Below are 12,375 nucleotides of genomic sequence, written 5' to 3' on the forward strand. Positions count from 1 at the left end.
CCAAAGTTTGAAGTGGATCTTTATACATCTTGTCATCTACAAAACACATGTAGTTAACTCTGGAAGAGTTTTAGCAAAAGAATAAAGAGACTATAATATAGTTGGGGAAAAAAAGAATCTATGGCAGTAAATGCTCTACCCCATAGGATGAGATATTCTACCTTGGGATACGCAGTGTGTTCTACGAAAACCAGCAGAGTCAAAACCTCACTCATTCACCTGGACCAGTAGGCACTGAACATATATTCAAATTGATTCTTAACACTTCATTAGAAGTCCATTTGTGGAAGATTGTTATTTGTATCACGACTCGATAAACTGGCAATACTGTTCTTTTCAGGGTGTGTTTCCACAAAAGGATGATATGAAATATGGAGTCTTAGGAGAGACTCCAGGTATAATGATTTGTTCCCTACACCTTCCCTTTTTAAAATAACAATCTTATTATGCCATTCCCATTCTTAAAATTCTTTAGTGCTTTCAAGAAGAAGGTCAAATACTTAAGATGGGGGGTGATCATATAATTTTTAATCTAAATTGGGACACTTTTGAGAGCAAAAGGAAGTGCTATTAATATGCCCACTGAATCTAATTAAGACTGCCTGATATGACCTGTACTCTGCCTTTTCTGGTTCCACATTCTCTTCACTCACCTTACCCGAGTGCCAGTTTCTTTCTGCCATGGGGTTCTTTGCACATGCCGAGCTCTCTGCCTGGAATGCTTACCACCCACCCCACACCCCTGTACCCCCAGTTCTGTCTAACTGATGTTTCCTCATCCTTCAGATCTTTGCTCAAATATTGTTCACCTCAGGTAGCTTCCTTTGTTTCCTCACTGAGGTCGATATGCTCCCAAAGCAGCATGCACCTTTCCTTTGTAGCACTTGCCATTTTGCAATTCTACTTTTTACTTTTATTTGTGTCATTATTTGATTCAAGTTTGTCTCCCTGTCTTACTATAAGCTCTACCAGGGCAGGGTGTGTATCTGTGGTTCTAATGCCTATGTGCTTGGCACATAGTAAAATGCCCCCCAAAATATTTATTTAAGTCTATTTATAAATGAAGTATTATTTTCACTGGTTAATGGCCGAGGAAAACAAGGTTCATATAACATGCTCTTGATCACACAGTGCTAAAACTGATATTCAGCCCAGGTCTTTTGCCTCAAAACCCATGCACTTTCCACTATACCAGTCTTTCTCTGCAGCCTGCAGAAACCAAAGGCAAAATTAGTTAAAGAAAACCCTCCCATCTTGGACTTCCCTTATTCCCTTGTCTCTAAAAATACAATCCAATCTTGACACTACTAAAGGAAATGAGAAATCTATCTCTGTTTTAGATTGGAACCCTACTTGGAGTAATTATCTAGAAATCATGGTACCTATTGCCCCTGAATAATCAAGCATCAGAGTGAAGTATATCAGAAGGAGAGAATAATGTGCAGAAATTTCCATAGCCTCAGATTTTAGAGATTTTAGAGGGTTCCTTAATGCTTGATTGCATGGAGGGGAGGATCAGATAAAACTTATAACACTTTTACTTTTCATAGTTATAGAGATTAAAATCCCATGTCTCGTATTTTGTGGAATTCAAAGGTGTTATAGATATAAATAATCATAAAGTATCAAAGAAATTGGACAACACCAAAAACCTTAAAAATTTCACTTATTTTTAATTGATTCCTAAATAGCAATATTAAACCCTGTCCTGGTTGTCAGTTAGCTCATCTGATTTCATTTTAGAAACACAATAGGTTTAAAATTGTGCAACCTTCAGTAGGTTTCATGTACTGAGCAGACAGCTCACTGACTGGGGAAACTCTGAACAATGGAATCAAAACGGCCTTGCAATACTGTCTCCTGAATTTCAGACCCACAGGGCAGCTGCATAGCCAAGTCTGAAAGACATGAAAAAACAGGGTTAGACTGGAAGTGCTGACATAAGCCCAGTAGAGAGAATGGCTTCACTATATTGCTATAACAATCTGAGGAAAATGAATAATTTTGGGGGTCTGCATTAATCTTCAAGTGGCTTCTACATGTCTTGAGAATATGCCATCGAAACCAACATAACTTGGCCATGTAAATCATGTGTACATTCCCACTGAATAGGGCCCTTGATCACATTCCTGCCAATTATGCTGTTCTCAAAAAGATCTGAACTAAGCCCTAACATGTTAAGAATGCTCAGAGTGAGGGGTGGGGGTGGGAGGAAAAAAAAACAGTAGTGAATTTTGCTTCTCTGTTATAAAAATAGAAGAAGGCGGGGCTTATGGGAACAGCAAGTCAAGAATTTTTCAGGCAATTTCTGCTAAGGTAAAGTAACTGAAATGCATGTTATTAGGTGAAATCAGGGTTAATCTGATGGCAAAGAACTTTAGATGCTTTAGGAAAAATCATTTCCGTGGTATCTATGCTTCCATAGGACTAGTTTTTTTCTCTCATGGCATTTATCTTACCCTGATCTGAATAACAGACTTTTGTGTTTTTGCTTTACCTTTCTGTATTCCATTCTCCCACCACCCCCAGCCCCTGCTTCTTGAGTTGACAGAGGGAAGGTAAAATATATTGTTTCTTTTAAAATCCTATACAGCACTCAGTACACTACAGCGAACATAGCAAATGTAAAATACGTGTTAACTTATTTCAATAACAGTTGGTAAAAACTAGTGATCTGTATAATATGGGATAGGGCAGAGGAGATATAGTCTGGCAGATAAAATAATGACAACTCTTAAAATTTGTAGAGCCACCTGGGTCTGAGATTCTCCTTTGTGTTTTATTATTAGCCTCTTATTATTGGTCGGTCTAGACTGACTCTCTGTTTGGACCAGGTTACCTGTGAAACCAAACTGGCAGCATCGTTTTCCCTTTAAAGGAGCACTTAGGAACCACAGTTAACTACCAGATCATCATCTTGACATATTGGACACTTAGGCAAACCCAACTTTGAATCTCAGTTTTGCCAGTTACCGGCCCTGTGACTTTGGGCACATTTCTGACTCTCCCTAAGCTTCACTGGGAAGTGGTCTAGAAAAATTCTAGAGGTGACTGCCCATGCTCAGAAGAAGTTTCCTGTGCTCCCAGCATACGGATGAGATCAGTTCATTTAAAGGTGCCAGGATGGGACCAATTGGAAACAATCCATCTCTTGGACACAGCAGAGAACCTTGAGAAGAGTGGGATTTGGAGTTTGGTCTATAACTTTGGCATTATCTGTTAGTCCCATTTTATCTGGGGAAGTAGGATAGAGACTAGCAATCAGCCACTCTGGCTGGGTCTGTAAATCAGTTTTTGTACATTGAAGGCTTATTGAGAATCCTGCACATTGCCCATCTATGATGCTGAAACTCCAACTCACGAGGTTGCTGTTGGGAATCCAGTGTTATCTCCACACCCATGAACTGTAATAGGAGCATGGAAATCCCCAGTTGTTGCTTCCTCCACACTGACCCATGGTAGGAAATTACCATTCTGTACCCTTCTAGGCTTTTTAGGATTGGGGAAATGGAATTAACTGCCATTTCTGAGAAGTCCATTAGAATCATTCTAATAGAGTTTTCAGGTTAGATATTGGCATCTCACAACCCAAGCCCTACCCTATACAGTTTAGCATCCTGGATATATTTATACAGCTGAAACTGTCAAGTGTCACTAGTGGCACATCAGTGTGGTCACTGCTCCTGTTATGATTTTATCCCTATTTTACAGAGTTAAGAAGGAGGCCCTGGAGTGGAGCTTCTTGCCCAAGGCCATCTGCTGTATGTATAGTAGAGGCAGAGGTCTCAGGATTTTAGGTCCATCTGGTTTGATCTCTCTGAAAAGTTTTTTCAGGATTGGAAAGAGAGGAATCTAGAATGTGGCAGAGTCTTTCCATTTTATTCTCTCTGAAATGGATTGTGTCGTCTGACTCTCTCAAAGTAAGTCTGCTTTAAACAAGTTAATGGGGTTTTCATTTCAAAGGATGCAGCATTTTAACAACACTGCATGATTCTGTGAATCATTTCAGTGTTTACTTACGTAACAGGTATTTCCCTCAGGCCATACCAGCCATGGGATAGAGCTGGGATGTCCTACTGTAGCAAATTGATTTTTCTGCTCCCCTTGCCCGTGACCTGTGGGAACTTCCAGCTTGATGCAATCCTTTCCTCTGCTTAGACAGGGGAGGGGAATCCCTGAGGGTGGATGTCTTAGGAATTGCAGGCTTTCCCACCCGCTTCATCTTTGCGTCTGGCAACTACTGGCCCCAGAGCCTGCACCAGTCTTGCCTTCCCTGTCTCCAATGCCTAAATATTCCACATGCAGAATGCTATTTTATTCTTTATTTCCAGTGGATGTGGCTATTTTCTTGACTACAGAGTGCAAGGAGTAGGGTTGTCCCTATGTGGGAATCTTTCTCAGGGAATTCTTCTCTCTTGGTGCATCCAGAGATAGCTGGTCCCAGCTCCTCTTGAGGTTATGAGATCCCTAAGACCATGCAGTCAACTCTCCTTGCTTTCCTTCAGGACAATCTCAGGGCTGCCTTCTCCAGATATTTCTTCCCACTTCCGTAAATAATCTCCCGGATAGAACCAGCACATTTTCTTTTGGGAGGTGGGCTTTTGTTACACTTGCTTGAAAGGTGAGGAATCCATGATAGCACACAGAATAAGGAAATTATTGAGGTCTATTTGTAGCCTTGACTCTGGCTCCCCGTGAGATTTTAAGTGCTCAGCGTTGGAACTTACGAACTGCTACAAGAATTAATGCCATGCTGTACTTCTTTAGGACAACATTTCTAACCTGCTGAACACACTGGCAGACAGGCAGGGAAATGAATAAAATCAGCATTCTAAACAGATCACTTTTCATCTTGGCCCACAGGTTATTTATAAAAGCAAATTACTGACCATACCAGTTGTGAAGCATTTTCAATCATTCAGAAAAGAGACACAAATAGCAAAGAAAGTTTATTGCATAGTATAACATACTTTTTTTTTTTTTAGTTTAAAAGAGGTCTAATATAATTGAGTAATATTTTAACAACAAATAGAATTGTCCCCCTGTCTTCTTTTCCAGTTGCTTCTGTTCTGGATTCTCATTCTAGGCTAGACCATTTCTCCAGAACCACAAATTGATCCTTAAAAGCTACCTGCGGTTGACGTATGGAAGCAGAGTAGGAACTCTATTAGCTGTGTAGTTTCATCTTTCTGCAGCTAAATCCCTAATGCCTTTATAGGGACAGGAGTTCAAAGTTCTCTCTAATGATTTAGTAATGGCTGAAAAAGCTTGTTGAAAAGGTTGTAAATATTTGTGGATTGATTGTCAACAGAGAAAAAGGCTTTCACTCTTCCATAGTGGCTGAGGAGGGTAAGGGAGGAAGCTTTTACCCAACTAATTTCAATTCAGCTTGTTTTTTATTTCTCGTGTTTGGGAACCTAGAAATATATTCCAAGAATAGACCTTTCTCTCACTTTCAAAAAAAGAAAAATTAGAATAAAAAGAGTATTTCTAAGTTTCACTGTATGAGACCAGGGAATGTACAAAAATATTCAGTTACCAAATTGAATAAGGCTAAGCACAGCTCTTCAGGAGTAAGAACTAACTTGTAGTTTCAATCTACTGGAGGGAAATGGAGTAGGTAGAGTAGGGAGCTGCCCATGTACTGTTGTGAGGATTGAACATTACCAAAAATCTAGTCTACACAAAAATATCTTTCCCCTGGGCCTATCCTGGATACTGAAAGGCAGTCAGCCATTAGAACCACTCTTCTGGATAAAGACATTGTCTCTATCAGGTCCCGTTAAAATGCACATTGATTCTTTGGGGGAAGGTAAATGTTAAAATATTAAAGAAAGTTAAATTGCTTATGTGTTAGGTGTTAACTTTTTATTTTGAAGAATTATAGAGTCATGTGCAGTTGTAAGAAGTAATATAGACAGATCCTATGTATCTTTCACTCAGTTTCTCCTCCTTGAATACTATAGTACAACATCACAAACTGGAAATGGATGTTGAAACAATCCGTAGACCTATTCAGATTCCCCAGTTTTACATGTACTTATATGTGTGTGTGTGTGTATGTGTGCACGTGCATATGTGAATTGAGTACCATGTGATTTTATCACATGTGCAGATTAGTATGGCCACCAGCATAGTCAAGATACAGAATAGACAAGATTTAATATCCATCACAAGGATCCCTTATACCACCCTTTAACAGCTGTAGCCACTCTCCTTCACTGCCCTCCTATCCCTCAACTCCTGGCAACCACTAATCTGTTCTCCATTTCTATAACTTTATTATTTCAAGAATGCCATATAAATGGAATCAGATAGTATATAATTTTTTGAGATGGAATTTTTTCACCCTACCTAATTCTCTTGAGATGCATTCAAGTTATTGTGCATATCAACAATTTGTTCCTTTTATTGCTGAATCGTATTCCAAGGTTATGTACCACCATTTGTTTAAGCGTTCGCCTACTGAAGGACATTTGTGTTATTTCCAGTTTGGGCTATTAGGAATTTTGTTTGCTACCTTTGTTTTTGTTTCTCTGTTTCTCTTTTATTGCTTTCCTGTGCATTACTTGATCATTTTAAAGAATCCCATCTTGATTTATGTATAATGTTTTTGAGTATATCACGTTGTATAGGTTTCTTAGTGGGTGCTCTTGGTATTACAATATAAAAAGGTAACTTAACACAGTCTTCTATCATTAACGTTTTGCGAATTCAAATGAAGTATGGAAAGCTTACTCCTATTTTGGTCTTTAATGCTCCCACTTTTAAAATATAATTGTTCTAAGTACTTCCTCTACATACATTGAGCATCACATCAGAGGGTGTTATGATTTTGGCTTCCACAATCAAATATGATTTAAGAAACTCATGAGAAGAGTATTATATTACCCATGCTGATGTTTTTCTAGGAAAAGTTAATTTTTAAATTTACCAATTTAAATTGGCTTTATCTTTGTTGATTTCATTTATTCTTGGGATCCATGTGAGTCCAAACAGCAGAATATTTCAAATAAAATCCTTATTGTAAAATATAGGACCTATAACTCTTGATAAGGGAAAAATTTATCAGAATGAATGGGGAAAATGTGGTTTCATGGAGACTCCTAGAGAGGGTAGGTTTCTTCCCCCCAGTGGTTTCCTATTTTTCCCAGATTTAGGTAGTCTTGTTTATAAACTTCTGAGGTTATGAGTCTCCCCTCTTTTGTGGTTGAAGACTTGAAAATGTGCTGTTATCACAGATTTCTGTCTGCATTTCACACCATTACCGCAAACTGGAAGGTAGTATAGTGACAGACCTAATTAAATAAAGAAAATTCCCTTAGAAACAGGAATCCTGGTATTGTTGCAGGAGTGGAATTAGAACTATGGGCCTCATGCCTCTGTTTGACTCACTGACTTCTATTCCAGTGGGTTCTTTGGAACACTTGACCCTCAAGATTGACCACACAAAGAGGCTTTTAGTGGCTTAATATGTTTTGGTAAACATTATGTAACCTCCTAGGAAAGACTATAAGAAGTCCCACGGTAAGGAAAACTATTCCACTAACGGTTGCTTGCTCCTCACTCCCTCCCCAATTCTCTTCTTTCTTTTTTTTTACCTTTATTTGGAAATAATTGGAAATTTACAGAACGGTTACAAGATTAAGCATAGTACTTTTTACCATTTACCCAGATATGACTATTGTTAATATTTTACCGTTTGCTCAATCTATATAATATATATATATATATTTTTATTAAATTCAGTTTTATTGAAATACATTCACACACCATACAATCATCCATGATATACAATCCACTGTCCACAGTATGATAACATAGTTATGCATTCATCACCACAATCTATCTCTGAACATTTTCCTTACATCAGAAAGAACCAGAACAAGAATAAAAAATAAAAGTGAAAAAAGAACACCCAAATCATCCCCCTATCCCACCCCATTTGTCCTTTAGTTTTTATCCCCTTTCCTCCACTCATCCATACACTAGATAAAGGGGGTGTGATCCACAAGGTCTTCACAATCACACTGTCACCCCTTGTAATCTACATTATTATATAATTGTCTTCAGGAGTCCAGACTGCTGGGTTGGAGTTTGGTAGTTTCAGATATTTACTTCTAGCTATTCCAATACATTAAAGCCTAAGAGGTGTTATCTAAATAGTGCATAAGAATGTCCACCAGAGTGACCTCTCGATTCCATTTGTAATCTCTCAGCCACTGAAACTATTTTGTCTCATTTTGCATCCCCCTTTTGGTCAAGAAGATACTCTCAGTCCCACGATGCCAGGTCCACATTCATCCCCGGGAGTCATACTCTGCATTGCCAGGGAGATTTACACCCATGGGAGTCGGGTCCCACGTAGGGGGGAGGGCAGCGAGTTCACCTGTCGAGATGGCTCAGTTAGAGAGAGAGAGGGCCACATCTGAGCAACAAAGAGGTACTCAGGGGGAGACTCTTAGGCACCATTACATACAAGTTTAGACTCTCCTTTGTGGTAATGAGCTTCATAAGGGCAAGTCCCATGCTCGAGGGCTCAGTACATCAAACCGCCAGTCCCAATGTTTGTGACAACATCAACACCAGTCCAGGTGAGGATGTCCAACACATCTGCACCTTCCCCCAGATCTTCGGGGCTGGGGAGGGGGAGGCTGTAAATATATTTTTTATTATCTGCCCAAATTACTCTAGGATGTGTCACTATTTCACTCCAGCCTATACTAACCTACCATATCTCACTTCCTATTCAAAGTTCCATGCAATTGTGGTGTTTGAACAAATCGACTGTAGAGTTGTACCGTTTAGAAAATTTAGATCCTGTACCAAATAGATATCTATTCCCTTGGTCTCATATGAAAGTTGAAGTTTTAAAACACAATCAGTTTCAACCTTTATCCTTTGGCCTGGCTTGCCCTGGTTTTAACCAGACCTGCTTCATTCATATCACTAATTGAAGTCTGGGCTCTTTTTCAGCTTTTTTTTTTTTTTTTTGACAGTGGCTGTATGCACTAATACTGACATTCATATCTGCCGAGCTCTAGCTCTGAGTTTCAGGTGTCTCAGAAATATGCATTGTTCCAGAGACCAATCAGGTTATACGCTAGGGGATCAGCATCTCAAAGTTTAGAGATAGGCCTTACAATTCAGGGATAGAGTTAACTGCTGTAAGAGCTTACAATCTAGGGACTATTACAATTATTGTGTCCACGTTAGGCTATGTTTTAAGATTCAATTCTGAGTTTACACATTGTAGTTAGTCCATATTGGTGAGGCATCATCCTCTCACCATGTTTTCTCCAACACTTTTACTCCTATATATATATTTTCCTACAATTTTATAGAGTTATATTCACATACCATACATATATAATATATTTTTTCAGAACTATTTGAGGGTAAATTGCATACCCCATGGCAATTTATTCTTAAATACTTTAGTGTATATTTCCTAAAAAATAATTATTCTCTCTCACACAACTACAGTACACAACTTCAGTAAACTTAGCAGTGATTCAATACTTTTATCTAATTTAACACTTGTATTCCAATTTTGTCAATTGACCCACTAATGTCCTTAATAGCATTTCTCCCACTCCAGTACAGATCCAGTCTAATTTTCACGACTCTGGAGTCTCTTTTGATCTGGAACATTTCTACAACTGTGCCTGTTTGGGTTCTTTAAAGCCAACATCAAACCACAATTGAAAGCATAAATAATGTATTAAGGGGAATGCCCATGAAGGACAAAGCAGGGAGAAGTAGAAGTAAGTGGGGAGAGCCTCAGACTGCAATGCAGTTCCAACACCTGAGAAGGGAGACAGGGAAGGAAGGAGAATTGAGTAGGAAGAGCTTCATACTGTAGAGAAGCTCTAGGATAGTCTCAGCTAGGTCCATTTAAATCACAGAGCAAAGATTTCTCATTAGAGAAGCTCCATGTTGGTGAGGAATGGCCCAGCTGCAGTACCTCCTCCTTGCTGAGTCATTTGTGGGAAGCAAGGCATCAGTATAAACACTGGGGCTCATTCAGATATGTGGCACTGGAGGCTGTTGGCCAGCTGCTCTCCTTGCAGCGAGTTCTTTCTTGATGGGAGACTTGAGGGGCTGAAGTCTGAGGGCTTCCCCTGATACCCTGTGCTTCTCTCTGCCATTGTACCTGTCGGAGAGGCTATCATTGATTGACTTGTCCAACTCCTTTAAGTTCATGTAGATGCTCAAAATGAATGAGCATTTACAAAGCCTATTTACAAAGGCTGGCATTCCTAGTAATTCTAATAATATTATCTAAAAGTTTTTTGAGACAGAAGCAAAATAATACAGACAAATAGTTTGGAAAATTCACAAGGTACAATAAGGGAGAATTTAGTACCAGAGGAGAGAATATAGCATATCCTCTTACGCTCTGGTATCATGGTCCTATTAACTGGAATTCTGAACAGAGTTTTTATAATAGGCCACTTACCAGCTATAAATATTGCCTTATGAAGATGACATTTGAGGATAAAAGTTCTAGTATTTGTATTGTTGGTAGGACTTTTAGCCCTGAGAATATATGTGTTGGATTTAGATTCAAATGAGGTGTATGAGTGTGTAGGGCAGGCTAAAAATTTGGGAACCCTACACACAGACTTTCTTTAAATATTTAAATATTTATGTAGAGGAGTGCTGAGCGCTGCAAGGGAAAAGGGAAGAAGGACCACTAGGAGCAGAGCTCTGTCTCTTTTTTTTGGTTCCAAGCAATTTAGTGCTGTTTCCAAACTTGTATACACCATTCAACAAATCAGAAACCCTGTAGTTAATTTGCCCACATTTTTAGAAAATGGGACATTAGGCATGCCCCTCGGGAGGTCTCACCCCATCCCTATGCTTGTCTTATCCAAGAATTTCTTTAAACCACATACTTCACTCTCCCTGAGAAAACTTCTTATAAATACAGTGTACTCCAACTCATTACATTAGCAATGATGGTTGATTGCCCCCTAATATGTTAGCTCTCCATAACGTAGCCAGGCTGATGGTTCCTTAATCTGACTCTGGTTGGACTTGGCGACTGGAGAGACATTACAGTGATACATAAATTTCTAGTCTCTGTGTATCCTTTGTTTTAGGTATAGTTGTTGATTTTTATTTTCATTTCAAAATAATTGCCTACTGCTCCTTAAAGCTTAGACTAGCCATAGGCAGAATGGATGGGTGAGTACAGATAGAATTTGAGGAGAAATGGAAAACTTTATCTGGTTAAAATGTACTTTCTACCGACTACTTATCACTAATTCTTGCCTATTTCACTAAAAAAAATTGCAAATAATACTCATCACAGCAAATTAGAAAATACATATAAGCAAAAATAATATAAATTAAAATAATCCCAGACACACCTGCTAGAGGTTTTATACTACTGTTAATATCCTTCCAGGTTTTTTCCTATGTAAATATATGCATATGAAAAATATATTACAGAAACTAGATTGTCCTCTAAATTATGCTGTGTAAGCTTGCTTTTTATAGTTGATAACATATTAGCAAAGAATTTCCATTAAAATAAATATACATTTAATTTATTATTTTAAATGTTTGCATATTATCCTGTTATATGGATTCCTAGACTTTATTTAACTGTATTTAATAATTTTATTACTACTATATGTTTAAATTGTTTCCAAATTTTCATTATAATACGTAGCATGGTGGTATTACACAAGATGGTACATCTGGATTACACACATATTTAGGTTCAGTTATTTACCTGGTATATATTTCTAGAAGTCTAACTGCTAAATCAAGGAGGCATTCACGTTTTAAAGGATTTTGATAAGTAGTACCAGACTCTTGCTACTGTTTTTTTTTGAAAGCCTTAGGATTTAAGCCTGCAGAAGATCCCTAATAAAGACAAATCTGGAAGAACTTTTATCTGGAAGGACTAATTCATTAGCCAATTAGCCAGGATCAATGGAACAGATTGTCTTCTATCATCAAGTGTTGAACAGAACTCTGAGAAGCAGTGTGAACAGACTAGAAAATCAAGCAGTTTTTCACATGGAATGGTAGAGGGGACTCAAGGAATTTCTTTAGCAGATCAGAAGGCCTGGGCGAGAAGGTATCATGGAGGCCTGTGCTGAAAGTGTGGACATAGTAGGAAAGAATGCTAAGAAAGTGTGTATAGTTGTGTGTGTTTGTGTGTGAGCGTGTGTGTGTAGGAGGTTGGGATATTGACTTAACTGTCTCACAGTTTTGCCTGCCGCATGTCTAGGAAGAAAACAAGCATTCTGTACTAAACTGACTGTGTAGGATTTCTACTGTGTACTTTTCTTGGAGAGGCCTGCTTCATTGTTATACTTGTCTGCAGATTATTTTCGCCTACTTTGGGGTCTGTGA

Source organism: Choloepus didactylus, chromosome 4 (genome assembly GCF_015220235.1).
Source record: "Choloepus didactylus isolate mChoDid1 chromosome 4, mChoDid1.pri, whole genome shotgun sequence".
NCBI classification, from domain to species: Eukaryota; Metazoa; Chordata; class Mammalia; order Pilosa; family Megalonychidae; genus Choloepus; species Choloepus didactylus.